Raw genomic sequence first — 19,294 nt, 5'->3', positions numbered from 1 at the left:
TGTTGAACATTCAGATAGCCCAAACCAAAGACTAGACAAATGTCCCCTCACTTCCTTCCCTGGTCATCTGCCTCCCTCCTATGCAGGCTAAAATGATAGCCATTTATCCATTGGGGGGCCCTGGGGTTCTGAGGCATATGGCTGCTGCCCCAACCTCATGCAGCTGGACCCCAGCTTCCCTTCAGCACACGGCACTAATAGGCAGCAAGCACGGCTTGCAATGTCATGCCAAGGAGGAGGGCACAGGGGTGGGGCATAGTGCCAGCACTGTTGCTTCTAATTTAAATCCCCATTTCTTATTCTATTCTGAGCTTCCCCTCTGGATTTTAGGAATGTCAGAACGTGACTGTAGTAAAACTGAGAGTACAGAGTGATTCCCCAGGGCTGGAAGTAGGCTGCTCTACTGAGAACAAATATTGTCCTGGGCAAGCCATGCCTTGCGCCTTTGAACAAAAGCTCAGAGTGGTGAGGGTGGTTCCCAGTGAGGAAGGCTTTGAGGCTTCCAAGCAGCTCTGTAAGGGCAGAGCCAAGAGCCAAGCAAGGTTTTTTGTTTTGTTGTTGTTGTTGTTGTTGTTTGTTTTTGTTTTTGAGTTTTTTGGGGGGGTTGTTTGGTTTTGTTTTGTTTTGTTTTGTTTTGTTTTGTTTGGTTTGGTTTGGTTTGGTTTTTTAAGGCAAGGTATCTCTGTGTTAGTTTTGGCTGTCCTGGACTCACTTTGTAGACCAGGCTAGCCTTGAACTCACAACGATTCACCTGCCTCTGCCTCCTGAATGCTGAGATTAAAGGCATGTGCCACCATGCCCAGCCCAAGTAAGCCTTTTTAATGGGAGTCAGCACCCAAGGGTGACAGCATACACAAGAAACAAGGCTCACTCAGCACCAGAGAAGCGCTGAATGACACAAGAGGTGGTCTCTCTTGGAGGAGGTGGCAGCTTAGAATGCCGACTCAAGAGAGTAGAGGGGAGGAGGAGAAGAGCCAAAAGGGCTGGTGTGGAGAGAGAGATGGCCTCAACATGGTTGACAGAGAGGTCAAGGATCATGTGACAGTCAATACTTTGCCCTTTGCTCATGTGTCAGCTCGTCTCTCCAGCTTTGCAGCACAGCCATGGCAGCCTGACTGACCCCAGGCAATGTATTCCAAAGGCTTTCCACACATGGAAAGGTATTTTGCATGGTTATTCTACAATTCCCCATGAGACTCCATAGTGAGATTCTACATTCTTTCTCTCAGCTGTGGAGAGAGCATTTCAAATTCCAGATTTCAGGGCTTCTGAGTTTAACACCCCACCCCCACCCTACGCACCCAAAGGAAATCATCAAATCAAAGTGGAATTGAACACCAGCACTGTGTGAGTGTGTGCACACACATATGAAAACCATTTGTGTTTTCTTGGGTTAAAAGCAAGCCGACAAAGGCCAACTTGATTAGTGGGCAAAGCTGCAGGCTTCCAACAGAAAGCAAATTTCAAATGTGAACATAATCACTTGACTTGTTGCGGGGGCAACAGTGACCGGTGTGTCTGCCTGGTCTGTCTGGCTCAACTGCACATCTGCCACCTCTGCCCATTTAACATACCTGGGGAGCAAGAAGGCAGGGTCCTGTCTACAGCTTTGCACGGGAGGTGATGAAAAGGCAGCTGAGAGGGTCTGGGTCTCCACTACTTAAGGATAAACTGAATGTGGGTCTGCGAAGGAGAGGTGAGGCCCTGCATGTATAAACACCCACTGGCTGCTGTCTGTATGAGGCATGATTTCCCGAGGCATAAGAGTTCTTTTTTTTTTTTTTTTTTTTCTTTTCTCTTTTTTTTTTTTTGGAGAAAAAAAAATGCCCTAAGTATTCAAAGGACTGAAAGTGGCCAAGGAATCCATAAACTCCTATTCAAAACTAATTTCATTCCATTCTAAAATTAGAAGTGGGGGCTGAAGCCAATCCAAGCAAATGATACCCGAGGTCATTAGCTCCTTACTGAGTCTGCTGGGGCTCACTTGCTTCCAGTTTTAACAGTCATTGACAAGCCAGGAGAGGGGTGACATGGAGGTAATGAACCAGGTCCTAGGGGAGGGACAGCTGTCCCAGAATATGTCACACATAAGGCTCAAAGCTGGCCTCATAATGCTTTGATTCTGGGACTGTAGCGTGCAGGACAGTGAGTTTGTCCTTTGGCTGTTGAGAGAAGCACCCACCGGGAACGCGTGCTTCAGGCATTCCCTGTTTGCTGAGAAGGGAAGACTGTCGCATATACAGTTTCGTCACCTACTTGGTGGTGGTAACTTAATATAGAATTGCTATTTCTCTGTGGAGCCAGAATGCTAAATTTGATCATTAAATAGCTCAGGAGTGAGTTTTAGAAGCATCTAGATAGATAACAGTTCTCTGAAGGTCAGAATGTGCCACAAAAACAAATCCGTAAACAAGATTCCGGTAACACCCTAGTGTCCTAGACAAAATGCTAGCATCTTTCTTCAGATATTCACAGATCTTATGTTCTCTAAGGTTCAGTTTGGGCTCCGATGGACAGCCAGCTTCCTAGGCTGAGGGAGTGAGGCCCATCTCTTGTTTAGGGAGGAGAGGTGAATATTCAAAAGTATTTTATGGGGCTCAGTAGAGCTCAAAGCGACAGCACCCTAAGTTCAAGCCTTAGAACTCACACAAAAAGTTACATCCATGAGGAGAACACAAAAGCTTCCTCTTTTCCCACTTGAACGACAAGTCCTGTCAATATAGTTTCCCATAGGAAGCATGATTTTTTTTTAACATACGATGAAAATACAGGGATTTTCATATTTGTGTCATAAGTAAGAAGAGTAATTTTTATTATTCTTTTATTACTACCCAGTTCACATTAAGACTGCACTTGCTCCAAACAATATACTGGAATGTGTGACTCAGCCTCCATTTACTGAGGATATGCACCAATGGGGATCATTCATTCTGCACAAGCTTCGTAAAGCCCATGCTTCTGCAAGGGGAGTTATCACCGTAAGTGATTCCCCTGAGGCTAGAGGCTAGCTTCCCATTAATTCTCCTGTTTCCATGGGTCCCATGGTTTAGATCCTAAGCATCACACATTACTCTGTCAGAGGTTTGGTGCCAACCTGGGGCATTTGGGGGGGGTATGCTTTAAGGAGGTGGGGCCCGGAAGAGGGATGGGAGGGGGCATCCAATAGCTTTTTAGTTCAAATTCACTCTGACATCTACAAAAGGACTAGTTACTCTCAAGACAACCCTGCCCCAATCCACACAATAATTTCTTAGTAAAACTCTGTCTCCTGGGTATAGACCAGGCCAGTTTGCTCACCATGCAGAAGGCACCCATAGTAATGAGGAACTGTGCGGAGCCTGTGCCCATCACTCAGGACCCCACAGGGCTGAAATGTTTTTATGGACTCTTGGAAAAGCCCCAGATTCTAAGGAGTTGGGGGTCATAAAGCTGCCTCACTAAGTGTACCAGGCTCTTAGAGCCAAGGCCACACCCACTGTGTGACCCAAGCAGGTGACTGAGCTTCTCCAGATCTTTGTCCTTAATCCTCAAGATCTGCTTCACTGCACATGAGCCCAGGACAACTGTCACAAGCATGGAAAACCTAGGCCTGATTGCCTGACCATGTGATAGTATGCATGTGCATACACACACACACACACACACACACACACACACACACACACACACTGTACTTCCTCAGGTGGTGTATCTGTGGAAACAGATGGCTAAGACTCAACTGTTTCATGATTTCTCAGCTTTATGATGTGGCAGGCACCCTGCTTTTCACTGTCAATACAGACTACAATATATAACTGACCTTTAACATTTTTACCACAAACCAGGCCTTTTTCTGTAATTTTTGTCCTGCAGGCTAACGTGAGTGTTCTGAACATGTTTTGGGCAGGCAATAGTGGGCTGGGAGGGCCAGCAGGAAAGGCATAGAAGGCAATTTGGACACAGCAGTTTTTCATCTTAGGATGGGTGGACTGAGATTTAACTCCTGTAAGTACAGCAGTGTCTGTCCGTGTATGTGCAGGTGTGTGCATTTCACATGAGTAGTCCCTTATGTACATGTAAACACCAATTTATATGTGTTCATATGCAATGGTGAATATGGTGGTGTGTATGTTCATATATGTTCAGGGTTCTATCCCAACAGGAGGCACAGAACCAGGCCCCTCATTCCTCCATCCCACTCCAAGCTGCCTTGGTGGAATGCAGCATGCTCCACAGGAGGCTCCTGCTGCCTCCTGGCATTATTAGCATAAGTATGACATCAGTGGGAGACTTCTTAGGATGGCTTATGGCTTCACAAATACTTGCTTCTGACAAATGTGGAGTCCATTTAAATAAGAGGCCCAGTTGACTGACAGCCAGCAAGGGAGGGTGGCTCATGATAAAAGATATTCTTCCTAAAGAAGAAATATATTCCTAAAATATTTATGGATGAGCTCCCTAAATTGCTCTATAATCTGTAGTTAAAAGTGCCCCTTAAACATCTGCCATAAAATGGATACCTGTCTAAAACCATAATCAATTTTCTTCCCATTTATTTCATCAATTGTCCAAGTTGGCATGAGTTACAGACTCTTCCCAGGGTCTTCCTGCCTCTCAGATTCCTACTGAATTCAATTACGACCTGACTGCCTGCACTCTATCTAACTGGAGAAGCCACCCAGGCAAGTGTACTTACTTTTTTTTTTTTTTTAAGCAACTTGGTGCCACAGGCTTCCTCAGCAAAGTGGGCATGTCTTAGTAACAAAGGCATTGAGGTCATCCTGCACACAGACACACAACAGGCCACGCTGTGGCTATGAGTGTTTTTGTCAAACTGCCCCCAGTGTGTAAATCCAAGCCTCAGGGCTATCGTGACACCTGCCTGTGCTCACCTGCAAAGGACAGAATTTACTTCAGCCCTGACCCTACCTAAGTGGGGCACATGGCAGGCAGTGGAGGACTCTGGCACTGTTCTCAGAAACAAGCTGCTTATGGAAGCCTGTAAGGAGGTGGCTCCCTTTCTGCCCAGGGCCTGGACACAGTGACTGTCACCAAAGCTGCCACAGAAAACCATATTCCTCTACACCAGCCAGCAAAAGCAATAGCCACCTCTTCCTTCTGCCACGCCAGTGCTGCCAGAGCCTCGGAATGTGGGTGCATGGGCACCCAGAGTGGGTGCTGGCCCCCAGCAGAGGTGGAATGCCACCTACTTTTCCCACCCAGCCCTGTACCTCATAGGAGTGCCACATACGACGGAAAATGAGCGGTGACCGCCCACCTAGGGACCACACCAACCACAAGAACACGAGTGCATGCTAGGAGGTAAACTTACTAGAATCCGATGTCCAGGCAGTACCGCTTTCTAGAATCTGGTGTCCACTCGTTGTCCACCAGCCACAAGTGTCCACTGTGCACTTGAGTCAGGAGAGTTGGAACTGAGACCCTAAAAACAGAAAACACCTCATTACTCAGTTCCCAGCAGTTACACAGATAACACCTATGGAATTAAATCTGTTGTTGAGTCAGTTCTGTGTCCACAGAAGACAGGCATGTAACATGTGGAGTACAATGGGATCTCGCTTACCTATAGAAAGTGACGTAATTCCGAATGTTATACAATGGCCTGCAATGACACTGTGATGAAGAGAATGAACTAGCCACAGAAGGTCAAAGCGTGCCATGATCTAGATTCCTGAAACACCTGCAGGGACTCTGGAATCACAAGGATGCCTGTCATTTACTGTACAAGGACAAGCAAGGGTTAATGACACAAGTGAGAGGAAGCAGGTGCCTTCCACCGGACTGAGGGGGGCACTGAAGGAAGGCCCTTCCAGACACTCCCAACCCCTCCACTAGCCCCAGCACTGGCTCCAGTCATGAGAGCATCTTCTCCCACATGCATGCATGCAAAGAGAAGGCAGGCAAGGAAGGTGCTAGAAGGACCCCACGACCCTGAGAGGAGAGATGGAGAAGGAGGTAGATTCAACAGCCTAAGTCAGGAGAGCATCCTGTGAGTAGCTCCTCCGGAAAACTTGTGCGGAGCCAGGATACTTGTAAGGACCTCACCCATCTTCCCACGGTCTATGAAGTGAGTCCTACCGCTCACCACGCCACAGTCTCTGGAGTGTATTCTATCCCTCGTCACTCTACAGTATAGGGAGTGAGTCCTACGCCTCCCCACCCCACAGTCTATGGTGTGTGCCTTACCCCTCCCCACCCCACAGTCTATGGAGTGCACCCTACCCCTCCCCACCCCACAGTCAGTGGTGTGCGCCCTGTCCCTTACCACCCCACAGTCTGAGGTGACACTCTCTCCATTTCACCAGATAGAGGAGATATGGAGTTTCTTTTCTTTTTCCAATTTCCCTCCAGCCTTTGTACAAGCCCCAAAATTTATCAAAGTAAAAATTTAGCACAAATTAAGATGTGTGGGCCAGACATGATTAGGCAAGCAAGTTCATACTAAGAGCCTGAACTTTAATTTCTTCCATGCCCCTGCTCCATCTCCCAAGATGTCTCCCAGTGCCAGCCAGAGCTCAGAAGCACAGAAGCACAGAAGCACAGAAGCACTTGCATCACCACTGGACACATTCAGACTTGTGTTTGCTTTGACGCCTTGGAGAGATGTGGTCCCTGGGTCTTAATAAAGGCTGAAGGCAGAGTGTGCCCCCTGTAACAGGTCAGAGAGAAGCACACAGAAACCCAAAGTGCAGGATTCACCCTCCCACAAGCCGTGCCACCTAGAGGCAGCCATGCTCGCTCCTGTCTGGCAGCCTCCCAGAGCTCTCTGCCCAGTAATACATGGAGTAAACTAGTGAGATGCCCCCTCCTACTGCCCAAATAGTGTCAGCCTATCACAAGTCCTGTTCTGAGATCAGTTTTTTTTTCACATAACAGTTCACCCTGACATTTCTTGGTGTAGACATGTGATTTTTACCCAACTTTGCATTTCAGTACTGGACAACACATTTGCACTGCGACTGGGTCAAGCACTCTATATGCAGACAGTCACGCCTGTGCCACGCTGGCCACCAAAACCCACAGGCAATATCCTTATCACCATGTTTGCTGCTGAGCAGGAGGCCCTGAAAGGATGGATGGCAAAGTAAGTCTGTGCACACTCTCACCTTAACCAACTCCCTCGGGTCACTTATCTGTGACTGTTTTAGCACTCACGTTGCCACAATAAGCAACAATGAGAACCTTTTTCTCAAGCCCTCATCAGCCTTCAGCAGACACTTTTCCCCTATCAAAATGTTTCACTGAAAGAATAATCATTTTGAAAATAAAGTAGAGTTGTAATAGGAGTCTTGCTGAATAAGTAGATGTTAACTGCTCTTGTCACCAAAGTACACAAGGAGTGAGGTGTACCCCATGTCACCATCAAGACCATGTTACTAACCCACAACACCATTTCATGAATCTTCAAAAGTACACAGTAAAACTGTCTGGATAAAAATTTTACCGGGCGGTTTTTAAAAAATTTATGTGCTGGCTAGCTTTCTGTCAATTTGACACAGGCGAGGGTGGTCAGAGAAGAGGAAGCCTCAATTGAAAAGATGCCTTCATAAGATCAGGCTGTAGTCAAGCCTGTAGGGCATTTTCTTAATTAGTGATTGGTGGAGGTGGGGCTCAGCCCACTGTGGGTGGAGCCACCACTGGGCAGGTGGTCCTGGGTTCTGTAAGAAAGCAAGCTGAAGCTGGGCTTGGCCGCACACACTTTTGATCCCAGCACTCGGGAGCAGAGGCAGGCAGATCTCTTGAGTTTGGACAGGCAGGGTCTGTTACTCAGAGAAACCCTGTCTTGAAAAACCAAAAGAAGAAAGAAAGAAAGAAAGAAAGAAAGAAAGAAAGAAAGAAAGAAAGAAGGTTGAGCAAGCCGTGAGAAGCAGGCCATAAGCAGCACCCTCCATGGCCTCTGCATGAGCTCCTGCCTGCAGGTTCCTGCTCGGTTTGAGTTCCTGCCCTGCCTTCCTTTGATGAAGAACAGTGATATGAAAGTGTAAGCCAAATAAGCCCTTTCCTCCCCTACTTGCTTTGGTCCTGGTGTTTCATTACAGCAACAGTAACACTAACAAGGACAACTTGCATGTATTATACCCAATAGTGGGTGTTGCTATGCCTGGTAAAACATCTGTAACTGTTACTTTCAGCATCCACCAACATTTTCTGTGTATTTGGACCTATCCTTAGCTACCTGATCTACATCAGGATTCCCTGGCCTATTCATTTTAGATATGGTGGCTTTATATTAAGTGCTACTATTGGATAGTAACAGACAACCGAGCTATAAAGTTAAGTTTAAAGTTTTCTTGGCAATTATTATATATTCCTTTTTCTTCATGAAATTTAAGAAAACATCATAATTCAAATAAAATTGGAATTATATTGATGATTTAAGGTTGGCTAATGGTCAGTAAGCTGAGCATGCTAATGATGCATAAGGTGAAGTTTAGTTACAAGGCACCTGCGTACACGTTTCTCTACAAGTTGTATTTCTAAGGCTTAATATTCCCCTCCACACAGCGTAGTATCTCTCCCTTTATTCCAAAATCCACTTATATCCTACACAAAAGTTTTCTTTAGCTATGTTTTAAGGTTTTTTTTTTGTTTTTTTGTTTTTTGGTAAAACTACTTTTCTTTTATCCTGATGGCTATTTTATCTAAATGAAAAATGACACTACTTAAAAACTGAAAATGCCCTTCCTGTCTATGTACATTTCTCTAAGATACTTAGAGACATTCTTAAGACAGGTCTCGATATGCTGCCCTGGCTGGCTTGGAACTCGCAGCATAGACCATGGTGGTCTTGAACTCACAGAGCTCCATCCACCTCTGTCTCTCCAGTGCTGAGATTAAAGGTGTGTACCACCAGGCCTGGATCAAAACGAGATATTTTTTTAAACCAATAAGCAAATGGACAGTAGCTCAACCTCACTGGTGACCATGAAAACACAAAATGAAAAACATAGTGAAGCACCCGACAGCCACTAGGCTCACTGTTCCAGACAGACAGGCAGGAACAAGTGTTGGCAGGTGACTGGGCCTCTGGGGTCCTTGAGTAGGGCTTAAAGGAATGTTTAAAAAAAAAAGTGCAGCCAACTTGGAAAATGACATGACAGTTCACTTTCAATAAAAAAAATCCCATTAGTAGATGTGCTCAGGAAAAACAAAAACATAAGAGCAAAGTGACCCTCACTAGCAGGCATCCACAGCAGAATTCTTTATAATTACAACAGTTATTATGATGGCTCAAAAATACAAAGTTTACACCGACTTGCAGTGGTTGAATCACACAAGCTACGTCCATCCCACAGGGTGGAATTTAGAAATGAAGAGGAACGCTGAAGGGCACGGAGGAAGCTGAAGGCACTGCATTCCGAAAGGGGGCAGGCGGACATACACTACCCGATCTGTTTGGCATAAACATCTCAGAAAAGGCCTGGGACCAGAACTGCACTAGCGATTCTAAGGGACCAGGCTGTATAGAAAACGCTGAGAGAAAAGGATCACAGTTTCTTTTGGGGTGACAAAAATATTCAGAGGAGAGCAGTGTTGCACAAACCTATCAACACACCAGAAACTACAGAGCTGTGCACTGTGGATGGGTGGGTTGTATGTTATCTACGTCAGTAAGATCACACCAACGATGGGCAAAGCACACAAGAAACTGCAGTTCCAGGGACTCCACAGGACACAGGGTAGAGGTGTGACATTGCCCGTTGCATAGCAGAGAAGGAGAGGAGGACAAGAGGGAGAGGAGGATACTGAAAAGGAAGAGGAGGAAGAGAAGGCTAGGCCCCACAATCCCTTCAAGGGCAGTCCACTGGGGGCCAAAGGAGACATTCCACTGGGCCCTGCTTCCTATAATCTGAATAAATTATAATATATATATATAAACAACTCCTGAGACCAGACCTTTTCTCATGGGTCTTTGCAGGACATCTGAGTTGAAACCATAACATGTGGAGCTCACTTTCAGCAACCAGTCCTTCCTCTACCTGTGAGCACTGAGGGCTGCGCTTGAGAATCTGTTGTGATTGGCTGAGCCACGAGCTGTGAGAGCCGTGATGCCTGCTACAGAATGCAGCCCTCCCCGGTGCTCTATCCCACTGCCTGCTGACGGCACCACATGCTGCAGCAGCTAGTCCATCAACATTATGGCACAAGGAATGTCACAGTGAACAAAGTCTCCTTAGCAACGCTGTGGAAATACAGTGTGACAGGAAAAGCACCTATTAGCTCAAGCAACGCAAACTCTGTCACTGCTGTGTCCTTCACAGTGTCAGTGTACCCTGACTTAACAGACAATCTCTGGCACATGACAATGTTTTAGACTGGAAATTCTGCACTGGCAAACATGCATGGAATCAAAGAGCCGGCACAGCCTGCAGTTACTAGCACAAACCACCAGAGCGAGGACACATTTACAGGCTATGTAGGGAAGCTCTCTAGGGCAGTGGTTCTCAACCTGTGGGTCGAGATCCCTTGGTGGGGGGGTCAAAAGACCCTTTCACAGGGGTCACCTAAGACCTCAAGACATATTAGATTAATATCTGATATTTACCTTATGATTCACAGCAGCAGAAAAATTAGTTATGAGGTAGCAATGAAAATAATTTTATGGTTGGGAGTTACCACAACATGAGGAACTGTGTTAAAGGGCCACAGGGAAGTGGTCCAGTGGTCCAGTGATCCAGAGGGAAGTCCTGCCAGTGAACTGAGGAGGAAAAAGAGAGCACGCACCCAGCATACAAGGTGATGGACGCCAGCAGGAGTCTGTGCAGATGGCCTCAGTGCCACGGGCAGAGTTGGCAGACTGCCTGACTGGGAGGGAACATCTTCTCAGAGTGGCACCTGACCTGCCCCAACACACAGTCACAGGCTAGTGACATAAGGAAAGGACACCATCCCGGGGAGGAATGGATGGATGGATGGAGTGACAGCAAAGCCCAAAAGAAGAGGGACCTGTGAAGGTTTGGGGCTAAGAAAGGGTGAGGCTGTTCATTCTCTTATCCTGCACCCAGTGGCAGGAAGCAAAACTTGTCTGAATGTTCACTTGGTAGACATCTACTGGGATACAGGAGCCGAGCTGGGTGGCCAGCCAAGAGGATGATGGGTTTGAAACCCTTGAAGTTTCAGAGGGGGCCTCCATGATGGGGGTGGGGGTGGGGGGGATGGTGTCGATGTGGCACTTCTGAGAATGCAAGATAGGGTGCTGAAAAATGCGGGATCAACAGTCCATATCCATATAGAGCTTGAAGTTCAAGAACGGAAGAGCTGTTCCGTTCTTGTCCAGGAGAGAGGGAGAGAAACCAAACAGAAGTAGGAGAGTGGAAAGAAAGCAAGCAGTCACAGCAGGCCTCACGGGAAGGACAGATGGCCTTCAGGGCAGGACAGATGGCCCTCAGGGCAAGATAGACAGCTTTCAGGGCAGGACAGATAGCCTTCAGGGCAGGACAGACAGCCTTCAGGGCAGGACAGATGGCCCTCAGGGCAGGACAGACAGACAGCCTTTAGGGCAGGACAAACGGCTCTCAGGGCAGGACAAACGGCCTTCAGAACTATAACTTGAGGGCTAGAAAGTCGGCTCAGTGGTTAAGAGCACCAGCTACGCTTGCAGTGGACCTGGGTTTGATTCTCAGCACCCATAGGAAGGCTCACGACCTTCCTGTGCAGTTCTCAGGGATCTGATTGCCCTTCTGGCCCCATGGACACCAAGCATGCAAGTGGTGCACACATGCATGTGTGCAAAACACTCGTACACATAAAATATTTTTTATTTAAGCATATTTTGATACAAAAGGAAAAATACAGAGATTTAGAGATAGAAAATGTGTAAGACAAATGGGCATAGCTTATTGGTTCTACTTTAAAAGTGTTCCTCCATTTAAAACTATTTATCTACTTATTTTGTTATGCTAGGAATTGAACCCGTGGCCGCCTGCATACGAGGCAAAGCATTCTACCACTAAGTTATGCTCCCAGCTCCATTTAATCTTTAGAAGCATCAATCACAGGTCACTACATCAATATCCTGGCCCACTTCTTGTTCCCAAGCCTTGGATTTGAGAACCATAACTGCTGTATGCAGCCCAAGCCATTCCCAGGCCCCGTCCTAGCACAGGTGAGCCTAAGAACAGGCCACATTCTGGGCTGAGCCGGATGGAAAGGCATAGAAGGCTAGGGCTCCTAGGGATGCAGGCCAGGAGCGAAAGGCAGCTCCTTTATTGGGGACCTTCCTCCCATTGAAATCCTGTATCCTATGTCCTAAAAATGTATCCTCCTACAACCCACCCTGCGAGCCTGGAGGGCAAGTACCGAGGCTCATGCACTCAATCACTGCAGGGAAAGAAGGCAGCTTGGGTCAACTTTATATAAAACTAAAAACAGAAAGAGAGGTAAGCTCTCTGAGCCCAAGGTCCCTTCCTCTCACCCCTCACAGTGCCCCCAACACACACACACACACACACACACACACACACACACACACACTCTCTCTCTCTCTCTCTCTCTCTCTCTCTCTCTCTCTCTCTCTCTCTCTCTCTCCATGTAGAAATGAAACAAACAAGCTGGGAACACAGAAACCTCTCGACCAGGTACGGAATTTCTCACCAGGTGAAACCAGGGTTAAGACCGACGTGAATCATGAATGTCTTCTGTTCCACTGGATATTCTGCTGAGGTGACAGAGCTCACAGGTACTCCTCGTATCCACAGTGTCTCAGTCAACACACATTAGAAAATCCTACTTGACTATCCTCCTTCCTTCCTTCATTCCTCCCTCCATCTCCTTTCTCCCTCTTCTTCCTCCTCCCCGTCTTCCTCCTCCCTTTTTTTATTCCTTCCTCTTTCCCACCATTCCTTGTCTTTCCTTTCATATCCCTCCTTTCTTTTTCCCTCCTTTCCTTACTGTTTCCTACTTCCTCCTTTCTAAAAAATTTTTTTATTTTTTATTTTTTAATTTTTGAAAGGGTTTCTCTGTGTTACCTTGGCTGCCTTGAACTCACTGTGTAGACAGGCTGGCCTCGAACTCACAGCAATCTGCCTGCCTCTGCCACCCAAGTGCAGGGATTAAAGGTGTGCGCCACCACGCCCGGCCCATCCTCCTTTGTTCTCCCTCCTTTCAAGAGCTCAATTAATCTAGGTTCATCCAGAAGAAGCAACTGAACCTGTGGTGAGGTCTCTTCTAGCTTGGAGAGGTGAGGAGACAGGGAAGAGAGAGGGAGGGGGAAAGGGGGAGCAGGAGAAAGGATAATGGGGGTCAGGGGGAGGGAGGGGGGAGGGCAGAGAGCGCGAGAGCCCTAAGCCGGAAGTGGATGCAGATAATGGACACTGTTCACCTGAAGTGCTTTCCTGGCTTCACTCAGATTCTAAATTCTAGACAAAGTAGTATTCGATGTCCGCGCAGAGCTGGCTGACTTCACAGACTGACAAAAAGCAGAAACTTAAGGAAGCAATGGAAAATTTCCGTTACTGAGCACAAGGTTGCTGTCCATGATGTCAGACTCTGGATCCAGCCAATCAGAAGTCAGAATCTTTAGCACACCCCAATGGGCCGTGATGTTTATTGATAGAATGTTCTAGACCTTCCAAGGACAGAGGGCTTTTCAACGAGGCTGGGACCAGCAGGGAGCCATAGAGCTGGGCTCACTGCGCAACTTCTGAGCTCCCCATGGGCTAGGGCTACCCCAAAGACAGCTGACATGAAACCATAGGGACACGAGATGCAGCAACTGAGGCCTCTCCCATAAGGAAAGTGTCGATACATGTCTGAAGGCCCTCGGCCCCAAAGCTGTCCCCTGGAGACACCCCTTAATCTGAGCAGTAGTTCTGGACACTAAACAGAAACACAGTATGGTACACGGGGTGGGGGGCAGGGATTGGGGAGATGACTCAGCGGTAAAGTACTTATCCCATGAGCCTGAGGATTTGAGTTGTGTCCACATAAAAAGCCAAGGGGGATGGCAGGGGCTTGTGATGCCAACACTAGGGACGTGGAGACAGGACACCTGGTTCTTCCTGGCCAGCCAACCTGAGCCTAATCTGATAGCTGGTACTTAAGCGAGAGGCCCCACCTCAAAAATGAAGCTAAGGCCAGGCGTGGTGGCGCATGCCTTTAATCCCAGCACTCGAGAGGCAGAGGTAGGTGGATCGCTGTGAGTTCGAGGCCATATTGGTCTCTAAAAGCAAGTCTAGGACAACACAAATTTTATCTCGAAAATAAAAAAAAAAAAAGAGGAGGAGGAGGAGGAGGAAGAGGAAGATGATGATGATAACGGGTTGTAGATAACATCAACCCTTAGCTGCCACACAATGGCAGACGCGTAGACAGACAAAGACACCTGACCCCAAGATGTAAAGCCAGTATGACCATACATCCTGATAGTAACTGTCATTGGTTCCTGTCTCTTGTGTGATAGTTCAAATCAAGTGTGAGGCACAGGCAGAGAACAGCACCCTACCAAGTCCTCACAGCCAGGCCTTGTTAGCCTGGAGCAGCACACAGTACCAGGGAACCCCGGGGCAAAAGAGCAGTGCCCAGGCCTTGGGTTGCGTTCCCAGCCCCCACAGAAAAAGAAAATAACCAAATAACCAAGCTGGCATGGTGGTATTCTAGGAGCTCTTAGTCAGTAGACCCACCTCAGGCCTGTGGAAATGCCACCTCAAGGTGCGTTCTGTCCCTTGATTGAAAGAGTAGCATTCCCTTTCAATCAGACCACCAGACAAAGCCGTCATCCCTAAGTGTCATCGTGAGCCTGTGATCTTCAGAGCAGCCATTCTGCCACTTTGAAATATGCCAGCTCCAGAGAAGGCTCGTGTTGAGCTGTATCCGTGAAATGCAGTGAATACAGAATGGCCCTCTGCCCTCCCAACACACGGAAAAGAAAATCATAAATGTCTCTTTATGAAGGTGATGTCACCTCCGAAAAGACACTGCAGGCTTCCTTCTGCACAAACAGCCCCTGCTCCGTGAACTTTCCTTCCAGCAGCTTCTGTTTTGTACTTTCCTTACAATGTATTTCCCCTTATGGCCCAATCCTCTTGCCTTTGCCTCCTCAGTTCCCAGCACGTGTTTTGATTCTGTTAAAATGGCACAGAAGGCCTGGGACCTAACTGCTGCTTTGGGGTTTCGCTTCTTCTTCTGTTATCTCACAACAAATCAAAATATTAGCATGTTCTTTACATTAACAAATAAAATGCGTGTTTGTTTTCTCTGGTTTACCTTTCGTTGATGTATTTTGGAGGGCCACAGACAGAACCTACGAGAGTAGAAGAAGCAATTTCCTGTCTTCTCTTTCCCAGACACTGTGTCTGGGTTGAATCTGTGACTTATTGGCTTGCTTGCTGCTTGCTTGCTTGCTGCTTGCTTGCTTGCTTGCTTGATTAATTAACAGAGTCTTAGTTCAAGGCTGTACTTGCCCTTGTTATATAGCCAACAATGACGTTGAACTTCCAATCCTCCTGCCTCCACTCCCCAGTTGTTGAAATGATAGGCACACACCACCACACCCGGCAGGGTGAGGAATGAACTCTGGGCCTCATGCGTGCTAGGCAAGCATTCTTCCTACTAAGCTACGTCACAGCCCTCTGTGACCCACTCTAACGGACAGTGTGACAGGTGGGCCTGGCCTGGGTGTAGGGGTGACTATTCGTAACCTGAGCCAGCCTGGAAGACAAAGGATGCTAATGGTGGCCCTGAGCTTCTGTCTAGCCCACTGCCTGACTTCGTAAGCACAGTTTTCTCACAGCCTAGCCACACCGCTTTGTTCAGCGGCTACCTGCTCATGACAGGGTGGAGTTGGGAGACCAAATGGTTTGCAAAGCTTGAAAACTTTGGCCTTTACAGAAATATGGTACTTTCTCATTTTAAAAGTCCATCTAGGGGCTGGAGAGATGGCTTAGCGGTTCAGAGCACTGACTGCTCTTCCAGAGGTGCCAGGTTCAAATCCCAGCACCCACATGGCAGCTCACACCTGTCTGTAACTCCATGATCTGATACCCTCACACAGACACACATGCAGGCAAAACACCAGTGCACAGAAAATAAAAATAAATGTTTAAAAAAAATACACACACACACAAAATAAAAGTCCATCTACCCACTAGAGAGGCTCTGAAGCTAGTTACAAAGACCACTGCCCTGTTTCTCACCTAACTCCAGGGGACAGATGCTTCACTGAGTGAGACCTGCTGTCATTTACCTGCCAATGGATCCTGGAAGTCCAGTAGAGAACCCTGCTGGCCTAGGTTACCCACAGAACAAGGACAGTGAAATGACAGCTTTAAGCCTCTACACTCAGGAATGGCTTATTAGTCAGTAGCAATAACTTGGATCTACTCCCCAACACACACACACACACACACAGAGAGAGAGAGAGAGAGAGAGAGAGAGAGAGAGAGAGAGAGAGAGAGAGAGAGAGAGAGAGAGAGAGAAATCCTGATGCTAAGGGTCCCTCACTGTACCTCAGCTGGTTTCTGCCGCTGTCAGGCTACACAACAGCACAACAAGCTAGTTTTTTCCGGAGAAATGCTGTCAGTCATCCTGAAACTGCTGTCAACCACAGACTTCTGTTTCCTTCACCTTGGATGTCCCCTTCCTCTCTGCAGCACTGTGACCGCACTGTGCTCTGTGGGTTTGGCCTTTTTAGTGGCTGTCACCACTAAAACATATGAGGATACTACGGTCCCCACCCCACCCCCACCCCCCACCGCCGGAGTGAGAACCTCTCAGCGTTTGTGTAGCTCACAGGCTCAGGAGTCACAGGCTATCTCTAAGGAAAGATGCCATCCTGAAAACTGCCATGCTTTAACTGTATGGATCACTGTGACCCAAGGTCAGGGGCTTAGTCGTTTTCTCATTGGAAAGCCACCAACTATTTCCTTCCTCTGGGACAGCAAAAATCTGGAGAAATTCTGTACTTCACATTGCCTCTGCCACAGTAGCATGGCCTCAGCCCCTGTGCAGTGGGGACGGGGGCAACTTTCCTCCATCAAGGGTCCCTTTACCCCAGTCAAGATGCCCATGCCCTAGCGCCTGGGACCTGAAGAAGCATGTCGTCTTAAATGGCAAAAAGGGACTTTGCTGGTGCAATAGAACTGAAAACATTATAATAGGGAGCTAGCCAATGAGTCAGTTTGATGTCAGGCGCCATAGCTAGTGACATGAAGAAACGTGGGAGAAGATGGAGCCTGGTCTCTTTGGGCTTCTATGCCAGAGCAGCACAGGCTGAAGGGCCTTGTGAAAAATGGCAGATTATTACTTTAAGATTCAGAAGCTGAGAAGGGCTAAGTCGAGATGCTAGAAGAGTCCATGTCAGGAAGAGCCACTCCCTCACTCCAAGATGTGCTTTCATGCCGTGCCCCGCATGTTGGGGAAGGAGGCAGCTCTCTGAGATCTCTTTCATAAGAACACAAATCCCATTCCTGAGGTGCCGCCGTTATGACCTGATGACCTCTCAAAGGCTCTGCTTCCTAACACAGGGCTAAGATCTCAGCATCGTGTGCTGAGGGCATGCTCAGTAGGGGAAGTGTTCACTCCCCAAGCATGATACCTGAGTTTGGATCCCCATCATACATAGCCAGGTGGGGGAACAAGGGTCTGTCATCCCAGCACTGGGGAGTCAGAAGCAGGCAGACCCTGGAGCTCATTGCTGGAGAGTCCAGCAAATGAATGAGCTCCAGTTTAGTGAGAAACACAACCACTCGATGAACACATTAACTACCATACACAAGCACGCGGGTTTGAGAGAGCCACATTCAGCCTACAGCAGGGGGTTTCAGAGAGCCTGGAAACATGGCCACAGGCCCTGGTTTGAAGACTCTGTCTGACATGAAGATAAGCTAAGACAGGCCCTGGCCGGAAGCCCAAGCCAGGAAGGAGCTGCCATAAATGGGAGCTGAGAACACTTCCTCACATCCAAACCCGCCAATCTACACATCTTGTTCAGAATCTCTGAGTGGGAGCAAAGTCTCCTGGCCTCTTGTTAGAGTTTAGGAAGAAACCAGTGTCTTGGCCATTATCCTCTTCCTCAAAGTCCAACCTGCAGTGGTGATGTGGAAAGCACCCTTAATTCTTGTGTTCATGAGGTTGTCTCCAAAGAGTAAACTAGGAAAAAAAAATATATATATATATATATATATATAAACAGGCTGTGCTAGGTAGGACAGAGCTATGTCCTTGAAGTGTGCCCACCCACACTGAGCTGCTTACCAAGCTAATCAGTGTTCCAGAAGTTTTCATGCTCCACTGAGTATAAACACTCTGTGAGCAATGGGGTGGCTGTGTCATGGTCTAAAGAATCTGCCGCTTTTTGTGCACTGTTGACCCCTGTGTCCTGGAGATGTTGTTCATCAGATTCACCAAAAACCATGTCAGCCTCACTCAGATCATCTCTGTCCATGTCCACCCCTGTGACATCACACCTCTAGCCCCCTCAAGCCCTGATCTTGCTCTTCCATCCACCCCTGCCACAGCTCTCTGTCACCCTCCAGCAGGCTTCTCTCCACAAACGTGCCTCCTTTCCGAGCCTTACATGGGCAGAGCACAGTAAGTTGAGAATAAAGAGAACAGAGCATGCGCTCTTACACCAGTGGTTCTCAACCTGTGGGTCATGACCCATTTGGGGGTCTGCGAACCCTTTCACTGGAGTCACCTAAGATCATCAGAAAACATAGATATTTACATTTCAATTCATAACAGTAGCAAAATTACAGTTATGAAGCAGCAACAAAATAATTTTATGGTTGGGGGGGTGTCACCATATCATGGAGAACTGTATTAAAGGGTCATAGCATTAGAAAAGTTGGGGACCACTGCCTTATACTGTATGTACCCAAACCAAGAGGCCTAACATTGACTCTACATGGGCAAACAGAGCTTCTGTAACAGAGAGTGATAAAGACTTTAACAGCACATGCCTATAAACTGTCTAAACAGAGGCCCTCACAGAGAATACCTTCTACAAGGGCTTGTTAAATAAAGTGTGCTTCTTGTGGGTTTGACAGTTTCCTTCCAACAAGCCCCCTTCCTGTTAACATCAGACCCCCATCTTTCTTAGAGCAAGGACCAAATCTTCATTTTCTTCCCAGCCTAGCCACAGAGCAAGCCTGAGTCAGAATCCTTGTCACACCTTCCAAAAGCTTCTCAGAATTTCAGAGAAAATAGAGGAAAGTACCCTGGTGTTAGAACTACAGAGTTAGAACTGTGCAACTCCCCAGAAAGTAAGTTTCTTGCTGACCTTGGCTCAGCCAGGACACATGGGACTCATGGCTGGAAAATCCAAGTAAAGATCCCCCACGTAGATGAAGGTTCT

General features: G+C 47.5%; 1 long non-coding RNA gene across 2 annotated transcripts in view; it reads right to left on the bottom strand.

Moving 5' to 3' along the window:
- The window catches only part of LOC311605491, a 123,868-nt gene that overhangs the window by 79,702 nt on the left and 24,872 nt on the right, over positions 1 to 19,294 (bottom strand). The window contains exons 1-2 of one of the 2 annotated variants that reach the window (XR_014781984.1): positions 12,595 to 13,200; positions 5,312 to 5,422 (exon numbers count right to left, since the gene is read on the bottom strand). This is a non-coding gene — a long non-coding RNA (uncharacterized lncRNA). Of the gene's footprint in view, positions 1 to 5,311; positions 5,423 to 12,594; positions 13,201 to 19,294 lie in introns of those variants that run through there. The other variant, XR_014781983.1, reaches the window with a different exon arrangement.

Source organism: Acomys minous (genome assembly GCF_964271855.1).
Source record: "Acomys minous genome assembly, chromosome: 9".
Taxonomy (NCBI): domain Eukaryota; kingdom Metazoa; phylum Chordata; class Mammalia; order Rodentia; family Muridae; genus Acomys; species Acomys minous.
The sequence above is the reverse complement of the archived record's forward strand: the minus strand, read 5'-3'. Positions and strand labels throughout refer to the sequence as shown.